At 39.3% G+C, this 7,716-nt stretch overlaps 1 long non-coding RNA gene across 2 annotated transcripts in view; it reads right to left on the bottom strand.

Annotated features, from left to right (window-relative positions):
* Positions 1-7,716, bottom strand: part of LOC108302902 — a 26,921-nt gene that overhangs the window by 14,154 nt on the left and 5,051 nt on the right. The window contains exon 2 of one of the 2 annotated variants that reach the window (XR_005199859.1): positions 6,799-6,896. This is a non-coding gene — a long non-coding RNA (uncharacterized LOC108302902). Of the gene's footprint in view, positions 1-6,798; positions 7,100-7,716 lie in introns of those variants that run through there. The other variant, XR_001824577.2, reaches the window with a different exon arrangement.

Below are 7,716 nucleotides of genomic sequence, written 5' to 3'. Positions count from 1 at the left end.
GTTCAGGCAATTCTCCTGCCTCAGCCTCCTGAGTAGCTGGGATTACAGGCACACACCACCATGCTCAGCTAATTTTTTGTATTTTTAGTAGAGACGGGGTTTTACCATGTTGACCAGGATGGTCTCAATCTCTTGACCTCGTGATCCACCCGCCTCGGCCTCCCAAAGTGCTGGGATTACAGGCTTGAGCCACCGTGCCCGGCCTTTGCCCAGTTTTTAATGGGCATTTTTTTCCTTATAAATGTAAGTTCCTTATAGATGCTGGATATTAGACTTTCGTTGGATGCATAGTTAGCAAAAATTTTCTCCCATTCTGTAGGCTGTCTTCTCACTCTGTTTATAGTTTCCTTTGCTGTGCAGAAACTCTTTAATTCAATCCTAATTGTCAATTTTTGCTTTCATTGCAATTGCTTTTGGCATCTTTGTCATAAAATCTTTGCCTGTCCCTGTGTCTTGATGGTATTGCCTGGGCTGTCTTCCAGGGTTTTTATAGTTTGATTTTTTATATTTTTTATATTTAAGTCTTTAATACATCTTGAGTTAATTTTTGTACATAGCATTAAAGAAGGGGTCCAGTTTCAATCTTCTGCATATGGCTAGCCAGTTATCCCAGGACCATTTATTGAATAGGGAATCCTTTCCCTATTGCTTGTTTTTGCCTTAACTATTTCTTAAGTAGAAATTAGTATTTGGAAGAAGTAAACATTTATAGTTTACCCAACTTATTTAATACATCTCAATAAGTTAAATACCAACAATCTCCAAAAATTCAGTCTTTCATGATTTTTTTTCATTTGGTGGATCAACAGATTGACAAATTTATTTTTCCAAGTGAACAAATTTCTAAAACTCTCACTACCACATTTGTCACAAACAAAAAAAAAAAAAAAAACGAAAACACTTAAATTCAAAGTAGAATAAAAGGCATAATTTGAAAACCAAAAATAATCCTTCCCGAAAACAAATAAAACTTTTGATTCTGATGAGAAAATACTGTCATGGACCAGTATAACAAGCACTAGAGTTTGCAAGTCCTGTGTTTTTATCTCATCTCCAATAATAAAGAGGCATGTTGCCAGAGGTTGCATGTAGCCCTCCTTCTTCCCATCTTCCCACATGTACCAGGAAGAGGCAAGGCTCAGGGGCTTTGACTGAGAAGACATTTATCCAGGACTGCAAATGAAGCAGCTGCCAGTCACCCAAGACTTATCCAGTGTTCATCAAATCTGCACATAAATTCAATTTGCTAAAATTGGTATTACAAAAAAATAAAATTATCAAGCATGGACAATAAGCAAATCTAACAAAATGAAAGCTTGAAAAAGAACAAGCTCTGCCTCTTTTTGTAAAACTCACCTGTACTTCTGGTGAAGTTCATGAAGATGGTGTATGAGAAAATACACTGAAAGCTTAATAGAAGATCCATGTGAGCTGTGACTGCATGAATGGTGTTCAAAAATTTAGGAAGCAAGAGCTTGAACTCAGTTTTGTGGCATTCAGATCATGCCTGGAGGTGAGATTTCAACAGGGACAAAGACAGACTAAAATAGGCAAGAGGAGGCAATGAAGTGCAAAGGCCCTGGGGCTGTTTCATAAAAAGATACTGACGACCCCAGGGATGTCTATGTCAGAGTAGTAAAATTTTAGGAGCAATAGTCACTGTTTTCAGATGGCTTAAAAGCTGTCATGTAGAAGAGAAAATAGAACGGCCAGAGGCACAAGAAGGTCAAAATGATTGGAAACTAGGTAAAATAGACTTACGCAGCATAAAGAAAAAAATCGAACTCTTAACAGTTGCTCCCCTCTCCCCAGCCCCTAAAAACTGGAGTGATTTTCTTGAGCAATGTTGAGTTCCTTACACTGGGAAGTAAGGCATGTCCACATCAAGGAGTTATACCAGGAAGTCTAACAAAAAGAAAAAAGACGGTGCTATAGATTCCTGCTAAGAGCTGGAAATCTGATAATTTTACCATATAATCTTGAATATCTCCCAGCTGCTTTCCCGGTCTTGCTTTGCCCACAAGTGAGGCTATTATATATGATAAATTCAGAGCAGTTTGAATATGCTTTGGCTTTTATCAATAAACATATCTGGTTTTTTTTCCTTACCTTTGACTATGCAGCTATCATTTATTATTTTGTTTTATTTATTTATTTAGAGGCGGAGTCTCACTCTGTTGCCCAGGCTGGAGTGCAGTAGTATGATTCGGTTCACTGCAACCTCAGTCTCCCAGGTTCAAGCAATTCTCCTGTCTCAGCCTCCCAAACAGATGAGATTATAGGCACCTGCCACCATGCCTGGCTAATTTTTGTATCTTTAGTAGAGATGGAGTTTTGCCCTGTTGGCCAGGCTGGTCTTGAACTCCTGACCTTGTGATCTGCCCGTCTCAGCCTCCCAAAGTGCTGGGATTACAGGCATGAGCCACCACGCCTGGCCAGCTATTATTTATTGACTATTTTCCTTGAAAAGGGCACTGAAAATTTTTGAAGTAGGTTATATTATTATTGCCACTTTAAAGATAGAGAAGCTAAGTTTCAGAGTCCATACATAATTTGCCCAGGCCACACAGCTGGCAAGTCAAAGATGTAATTCCAAACCCAAATCTGTCTGAGGCTCGTAAGCCACATGGTGCATGGATTGAAAACATTTAAAATGTATTATCTTGAAAGGATTCTCATTTTGCCCTAGTAGCATTTGTTTCATTGCCAAGTCCTATGCCTATAAATTTACACAAATTCCTGATTATCCAAGGATTAACTTAGAGATCAGTATCATGAAATTGTTGCCCTTCCCAGATCCGTTTTCTTTGATGTTAACACAAGCCTCCACGATGATTCCTCTTTTCATGTTCTGGGACTCACTGCCTATAAAAACATTACTTCCAACAACCCAGGATTATGTGTCTTTGAGCCTCCACCATAGTTGCCTCTCTTTGCACTCCATTTCAGTTATTTACTATGTGGGCTCAAGCCCTATACCATATCTAAAATATCTTCTTTCTGACTATAACATTTCATCCTTTACACTAACTTCCCTATTTCATGACCCCTGAACTCTGATCTTGCTGTGATCTCATGGAAAACTGTTCCCTACTCTCCAAGAATGTTACTTCCTGCCCCTTGGCCTCACCTGAAGATCTCACAGTGCTTTACCTTAACCTCTTTTTCTCCTCTGACTCTAGACCTCCCTGTTGCACATGCCCATCTAAACTCCAACAATGCGTCACTCTCAACCATTCATTCACATCATCTGCTGCTACGTATGAGTTGCTGATAAAAAACACAACAAATATCACTGCAACAAAACAAATATCACATATATTCTGGTTTCCGAGTGCACATAAAATTTGTGTTTATAACTACAATATACATATCTTCACGGCTGCTGAAACCAAGCAGCCATGAAGAATGATGCCACAATAAATGAACACAATCCAATCACAGCTGCTCTCTCAATCTACAGTGCTCAGCAACTCCTAGTCAGTCCCCTGTCATTTACCTCAGCCATGCCTCTAAACTGTCGCAATTCTCTACAAGCATCTAAATCTCACTATTCTATTGTAGAACACAACTTGTCGTAGTTATTTCACTTTCCTCAAACTTCCAACTTGCCTCCTCGTTCTCAACACAGGAAATTCCCTTCTACTACGTGGAAGGAAAAAAAATCAAAAACAGAAATTCCATTTGCCTTCTATTAGCGTATCTATGTGCATCTGCATTCTCTTTTCTTTATATACAACCTATATATGTTCTAATATGATGACATGTTCTAATATATGACATATATGTTCTAATATGACCTATATATGTTCTAATCTGAATTCTCTCATCTTTACATTATATACACCCTATACATGTTCTAATATGATGCACAGGCATACCACTGAGAGAATACAGATTGAGGTCCAGACCACTGCAACAAAACAAATATCACATATATTCTGGTTTCCCAGTGCACATAAAATTTGTGTTTATAACTACAATATACATATCTTAATTTTAAAATATTTTATTGCAAAAACTGCTAAAGATCCTTCAGCACATTGCAAACTTTTTGCTGGTGAATGATCTTGTCTTGATGTTGATGGCTGCTGACAGATCAGGGTGGTGGTTGCTAAAGGGTTGGGTGGTTGTGGCAACTTCTTAAAATTAGACAATGAAATTTCCTGCATCAATTGACTTATTTTCATGAAAGATTTATCTGTAGCATGTAATGCTATTTGATAGAGTCTTACCCACAACATAACTTTAAAAATTGGAGTTAGTGCTCTCAAACCACATTGTTGCTTTACCAGCTAAGTTTATATAATGTTTTAAATATTTTGTTTTCATTTTAACAATGTTCGTGGCATCTTCACCAAGAGTAGATTCTATCTCAAGAAACCACTTTCTTTGCTCATCCAGAAGAAGCAACTTCTTACCCATTCAAGTTTGATCATCAGATTATAGCAGTTCAGTCACAAATGCAGGCACCATCTCCAATTATAGTTATCTTGCTATTTCTACCATATTTTCATTTATTTTCTCCACAGAGGTCTTGAACCCCTCCAAGTCATCCATGAGAGTTAAAATCAACTTCCTAATTCCTGTTGATGTTGATATTTAAACCTCCACCCATGAATCATGTTCTTAATGGCATCGGAAATGGTGAAGCCCTTCCAGAAGTTTTCAATTTACTTTGCCCAGATCCAACAGAGGAATGATAATCTATGGCAATTATAGCCTCATAATGTGTATTTTTTAAATAATCAGACTTGAAAGTTCAAATTATTCCTTGATCTGTGGGCTGCAGAATGTATGTTGTATCCGTAGGCATAAAAACATTAATATCCTTGTACATCTCTATCAAAGCCTTAGGGTTGCTAAGTGAATCAACAATGAGCAATAATATTTTTAATCTCTTTTTTTCTGAGCAGTTGGTCTCAACGGTGGGCTTAAAATATTCAGCAAACCATGCTGTAAACACATGTGCTGTCATCCAGTCTTCATTGTTCCGTTTATAGAGCACAGGCAGAGTAGATTAAGCATAAATCTTAAGGATTCTAGGATTTTTGGAAGGGTAAGCACTGACTTCAACTGAAAGTCACCAGCTGTGTTAGCTTCTAGCAAGAAAGTCAGCCTGTCCTTTGAAGCTTTAAGCCAGGCATCAACGTCACTCCAGCTTTGAAAGTCCTGGAGGGCATCTTCTTCCAATACAAGGCTGATTCATTCACATTGAAAATCTGTTGTTTGATATAGCCACCTTCATCAATTATCTTTGCTAGATCTTCTGGGAAATTTGTTCAGCTTCTACATCAGCACTTGCTCCTTCATCTTGCACCGCTATGTTATGGGGGTGGCTTATTTCCTTCAACTTCCTGAACCAACCTCTGCTGGCTTCCAACTTTCCATCTGCAGCTTTCTCACGTCTCTCATAGTTCACAGAACTGAAGAGCCTTAGGGCCTGCATCTAGACAGACTTGGCTGAAGGAGATGTTGTGGCTGGTTTAATCTTCTATCCGAAGAACTAATCCTTTCTCTATATAAGCAATAAGGCTCTTTCACTTTATCACTCATGTATTCCCTGGAGTAGCACTTTTAACTTCCTTCAAACACTTTTTCTTTGCATTTACAACTTGGCTGTTTGGTGCCAGAAGATTAGCTTTCAGACTGTCTCAGCTTTTGACATTTCTTCCTCACTCATTCCTAATCACTTCTAGCATTAGATTGGAAGTGTGAGATGCACAATTCTACCTTTCACTTGGACACTTGGAAGCTATTGTAGGGCTATGAAATGGCCTCATTTCAATATTGTTGTATCTCAGGGAATACTGATGCCTGAGGTGAGGGACAGAGACAGGGGAGCAGCTATGGGCAAAGCCGTCAGAACACACACAACATTTGTCTATTAAATTAACCATCTTATATGGGCACAGCTTATGATGCCCCAAAACAATTACAACAGTAACATTAAGGATCACTGATTGCAGATCACCATAACAGGTATGACCATGATGAAGAAGTCTGAAGTACTGCAAGAGTTACTAAAACGGGACGCGCAGACGTGAAGTGAGCACATGCTGTTAGGAAAATGGTGCTGAGACTTGCTTGATGCAGGGTTGCTAAAAGCCTTCCATTTGTAAAACAAGAAAACAGTACCTTTGAAACACAATGAGATATGTCTATGAAAGGCCAGTTTCTTATATATGCACATATAGATGTATATTAGGCAAATTTCTCATATATGTAAGGGTAATTTCTTATATATGCACATTTAGGTCTGTGTTTTATATATATATAGTGTGTGTGTGTGTGTGTGTGTGTGTATACATACACACTATATATATATAACACATTCCATCAGGAATGACAATAAAATTCCTGATAGAGGAGCCAGAGACATATATTCATACACTATAGTATACGACTATATGTCTCTGGCTCCTCTATCAGGAATTTTATTGTCAATAATGCACTTTCTATTATTTTTCTTTTTTTGAGGCAGAATCTGGCTCTGCAACCCAGACTGGAGTGAAGTGAGGCGATCACAGTTCACTGCAGCCTCGACCTCCCAGACTCAAGTGATCCTCCCGCCTCAGCCAGCCAAGTAGCTGGGGCTGCAGGCGCACACCACCAAGACTGGCTAGTTTTTGCAATAATGCACTTTCTTTTCTATTTTCTTCAAACTCTTAAAGTCTACTTGTCAATATTCTCAGATTTTCTACAATTAGCATCTGCTACTAGTATCTGTGAAACACAATGAGATATGCACACTCGTTGATAAAGTACTGCTTTTGTAAGGTGTGATATTTTTCTTACTGAACTAGTGTCTTGGTCTTTACATTCTGCCAATCCGGTAGATTCTCTGTCTCAGAGTGCCTCAAGGTTAATGCCGTCTTGCCATCTCCGGGTGCCCTCTGCTGGCAAAATGAGAGTATAACATGTCAGTCTGGAGAAGGTGAGACACCACTTCATACTTACCAGTCATTGGGAAGTTTATCAAATGCCATCAGTTTGGGAGGCCGAGACCGGCGGATCATCTGAGGTCAGGAGTTCCTGACCAGCCTGGCCAACACGGTGAACCCCATCTCTACTAAAAATACGAAAAAAAATTAGCCGGGCGTGGTGGCTGTGCCTGTAATCCCACTCTACTTGGGAGACTGAGGCAGAATTACTTTTTTTTTTTTGATGAGGACTTTATTATTTAGTATTCATTTTTTTTAATTGCATGTGAAGAACATGCAAGATTTTTGCGAGAATTACTTGAACCTTGGAGGCGGAGATTGCAGTGAGCTGAGATCTCGCCATTGCACTCCAGCCTGGACAAGAGTGAAACTCCATCTCAAAAAAAAAAAAAAAAAAAAATAGGTTTCACATCGGTAATTGCATAACATTAGTTAACATGTTAAAATGTTCCTCTCCTTATTTCCTTTTGAGCTGACATAGATTACAGGTGGACTGTCCAATGTGGTAGTCTAGTAGTGCCTGTGACTCCTGAGCACTTGAAAAGTATCTAGTTCAGGCGTGGTGTAGTAGCTCACGCCTGTAATCCCAGCACTTTGGGAGGCCCAGGTGGGCGGATTGCCTGAGGTCAGGAGTTCAAGACCAGCCTGGCCAACATGGTGAAACCCCGTCTCTACTAAAAATATAAAAATTAGCCAGGTGTGGTGGTGGGCTTCTGTAGTCCCAGCTACTTGGGAGGCTGAGGCAGGAGAACTACTTGATCCTGGGAGGCAG

The sequence above is a fragment of the Cebus imitator genome, unplaced genomic scaffold (assembly GCF_001604975.1).
Source record: "Cebus imitator isolate Cc_AM_T3 unplaced genomic scaffold, Cebus_imitator-1.0 Scaffold43, whole genome shotgun sequence".
Taxonomy (NCBI): Eukaryota; Metazoa; Chordata; class Mammalia; order Primates; family Cebidae; genus Cebus; species Cebus imitator.
This window is presented reverse-complemented; position numbering and strand designations above follow the sequence as displayed.